Below are 3,890 nucleotides of genomic sequence, written 5' to 3'. Positions count from 1 at the left end.
TAGGAAACTTTTCCTATACCGGATGCGGTACGGTGCGGCACGCGATTCAACGCGTGGTAGTAGTATCCACCAGTAATGCGGTAACGAGGAAGGAGGGGGGGAAGAAGGTGGATGAAAAAATATCCGGGGCACGGACAGTTGTTTTATTTAATTAAAATTTTTTCCCACGAGGGAAGACTGGCAGAAGAGAGAGGAGGAAATTCGGCTCGTAATCGTATAACCGTGCGAGTATTATCCTATGTACATATACATGTACACGTATATACATGTATATACATATATATATATATATATGTACACACGATAACGAAGAACTCGCGATCTCCCCTCTCTGCCTAACGAATGATCGTCTCCTGTGAACGAGAAGAGCGGAAACGTCGACGTACGTTACGGTTAAGACGCTCCTCTCCGTTCCGGAGATTCCTCCTTTTCCACCGACGAAATTAGCGGAGGACATGTTTATTGTAAATGAATCCTGGTCCGGGAGCGGCGGCTCGTGGAAGACTCGTGGTACATGTTCCTGAGGGGAGAAGGGAGGAGGGTGGCGGCGAGTCGTGGAGGGACGAAGACGCGGGCGAAGAGGGAGGAGGAGAGGGTAGTTTGGAGGGCGCGCGCGCCCGCTGCCCCGATTTATGCGCCCGTTACCGAGCCCTCTGGCGCAATTAAGCTCGCGTTATAATATTGTTGTTTATTCTGAGCCTCGGCTGCGAAGCGTTAACCACCCCTCCGCCCCACCGTTCCGGCTCTACTGGCAACAACCGACCCTGCGATCCCCTAATCTCCCTGACGCGGCAGCCTAGAATCCCTCTCCCTCCGCTTCCTTCTCTGCCAGTGCTCCTCCAGCCCCCCCCCCTCCCCTCCTCCTATTTCCACGCGCCCCTCTTCTCCCCTTTTTTCTTTCTTTCTTTCCTTGCTTTCTTCCTTCTTTATCCCCGTCGACTTACAGCATCAGCGCCAAACAACTAGGGAGGGGGGCTAACGAGTAACCCCTCCCCCCCCCTCCGCGACAAAACGAAACGAGAATTTTCGCTCTCGTCTCCGAGAGGAGATCCTTGATTCGAATTTATTTTGACGCGCCGTGAACACGTTAACGGCGTTAATGAAGCTGGCTTTTCGAGATTTCGAGTGGGGAGAGGGAGGGAGAGAGGGGGGCGTTTGACGTTTCGATCGTTCGTTCCGATTTGGATTTCCAAATCCAACCATGGCCGGCCGGCCATACCCGTACGATCGAGCCTCTCCAAGATTTATCGTTCGAGGGGTTGCGAGGATCGAGAGAGAGAGAGAGAGAGAGAGAGAGTGTAGATACCTACCTCGGGATCGATCGATTTAATTTTAACCTTCGTTTCTCTCTTTCTCTCTTTTTATTTTCTTCTTTTTCTCACGAAACGTCAAATCGTTTCGCGACAGCGAAGCTCTCAGTCCTCCTCTAGCATCTCGAATTTATCCCCTTGTTTACATAAATTTGAGGAATCTATAATTAAAACCGCGATCCGTCTTTATCCCGGTTCGGATCGGGCGATTTATATATTCGAATAACGCGTGAATCACCTCTTGAACCGGTTTCTCTCCGTCTCCCAAATCCGTCGAAAATTTTCCCCCCGATTGCTCGAAAACCGTGTCGAAACCGCGTTTAAAATTATCGTCTTATATTAAAATTGAAGTTTTCTTCGTTTCGATTCATCTCTCTTCGAAAGGAGCAAAAGTGACGCGAGAGGTTTGCGAGGATCGAGAGAGAGAAACAGAGAGAGAGAGAGAGATCTCCCTCGATGACTTCAACATCGGATGGGTTATACCGCTCGGCACGGTGATCAAGATCGAGCTCGGCGAGTCGAAAGGTGGAGGGGAGAAGGGACATATGTATAAGGGGGTAGAGTCGGAGAAAGAGCGAGACGGACGCAGGTGCAAGCTGCAACGGTACGGGACGGACGTACGGACGTACGAACGGCGGACGAAGGTGGGATTGAGTTATGACAGCGTTTGCTCCAGGGGGCCGGCTCTGGACCCGACGAAGCGGATATTCTTCTTATTCTTTATTTCTTGGTCTGCGGCCCCGCCGTAGAAACCGTCGGCCATGCATCACCTTCGGTTCACTTTGGTCCTGCCTCCTCCTCGGCATCGTTCCACGGCCACACCACCATCACGGCCCATCACGATCCCACCTTGCCCATCGTTCCAAACGTTTGATTCCACCCACCTCTCTCTCTCTCTCTCTCTCTCTCTCTCTCTCTTTCTTCCCGTTGTAAAAGGTTTACATTTACCCGATCTGTTCCCTAACTTTGCAACTTCCATACGTGCGCAGAGCTTTCCAGATAGTTAGTTAGTTAGTTAGTTAGTTCTGGACGAAATCCAGATACGGGCGATAAAGAGAGAGAGAGAGAGAAAGAGGAGGAGGAGTAAGAAACGTTCTTAAACGTAAAATAGACGATAGGGACGATGATAGAGACGATGTTTCGAGACGGAGAGTCGGAGTTGTTCGGGTTGACAGAGTCGAGGAAAGAGTCGGGGCGAAGAGTCGCTTGTAAATCATTCGTGGTAATAAAGATCCACTTGTCGTGGCTCGATATTTATGAATCGCCCTCGGTTTCTCCTCTGAGGAGAATCGGCTTTTAACTCTCTCTCTCTCTCTCTCTTCCTCTCTCTCGTGGCTAGCTCTCGGGATGAACGATCGTCCGATTTCGAGATAATCGAAGAGGTCAGGGGCGGAGGGGACTAGGCCGCGAAGGACTTGCCACGGCTGAGAGGAAGAAGAGTTTGGCGGAGGAGAGAGAGAGGAAGGCGTGGAAGACGAGAAAGGCGAGGAGAAAACGAGCCGAGAAAGCGACGGGGGGAGGGGGAGGCAGTCGAGGCGGAGGAAGGAGGAGGAGGAGGAGGAGGGGGAGGAGGCCTGAAGAAGTCCGTTCGAGAGTCGACGTTCGTTCGTTCGTTCGTTCGTTGTGTAGTACGAGGCCGCAGACCGACAGACCGAGCGAAGGACCGCGAGGCCATAAATACCTCACCGCGTTCAGCCAATTAAAACAAATCATTTTAATGCGCAACCTTTTTAATTAATGCCCGTGCTCGTTCGCTCTCATCCGCTTCCCTCCTCTCGGATAGTACACGATCGCCGCGCAGCCTCCTCCCTCCCTCCTCCTCCTCCTCCTCCTTTCCATCCGAAGAGAACGATCGAGGCTGTGTATTAACCTGTGCGCGCACGGTCGCCGCACTATCCTCGAGCCTCGTTTCATTCGCGAATTCTCTCTCTCTCTCTCTCTCTGTCTTCTTTTTTCTCTTCTCGTCGACTGACTCATCGTACGCGTTTATTATACACGTTTTCGCGAATTTTCAGTGTGGGGAAGGGGGGGGGGGAAAGAAAAGAAAGGAAGAAATAATTCACATTTCGATTTTTAACTTTCTTTTCTTTTTAAGAATACGAGAAGAATTCTTCTCGTGTCGTCTCCCCCCTTTTCCATTATATTGACGAATATAAGGACGATACGTACGTATCCGCCGCGGATTAGACTTTTAAATGACCTCGAGTCGGGCCGGCGCATATTTCACGAGATGACGGTGGACGTCGCGCTAAATCATCCGGAGTGACCGCATCCGCTTACCCAATCGGACCGAGACTCTTCTTAACGGCCTCTTGTCACGCCTGCGACATTCCGACGAAACACACGCGTCTCCTCTCTCTCTCTCTCTCTCTCTCTCTCTCTGTGCCTCCGTCCTCTGTGTGTTCATCAACCTTCTCCGTTCCCCTTCCGTCAATGTCGTCGCCGCGAGAGACGCCGCGCTTTTGTCGACCACCATATTAATATTGTTCTATCGGAATTCCAATCCCCCGGAATGGGCCTACAACACGAGATTTCCCAACGCTATAATTCACGTGGACGGCGACGAGGAACAAGCCTCGT

At 51.3% G+C, this 3,890-nt stretch overlaps 1 protein-coding gene across 1 annotated transcript in view; it reads left to right on the top strand.

Annotated features, from left to right (window-relative positions):
• Positions 1 to 3,890, top strand: part of LOC102681265 (zinc finger protein 845-like) — a 17,798-nt gene that overhangs the window by 5,102 nt on the left and 8,806 nt on the right. The gene's annotated exons all lie outside the window — the stretch shown is intronic.

This window comes from Apis dorsata, unplaced genomic scaffold (genome assembly GCF_000469605.1).
Source record: "Apis dorsata unplaced genomic scaffold, Apis dorsata 1.3 scaffold_7, whole genome shotgun sequence".
In the NCBI taxonomy this organism is placed as follows: domain Eukaryota; kingdom Metazoa; phylum Arthropoda; class Insecta; order Hymenoptera; family Apidae; genus Apis; species Apis dorsata.
This window is presented reverse-complemented; position numbering and strand designations above follow the sequence as displayed.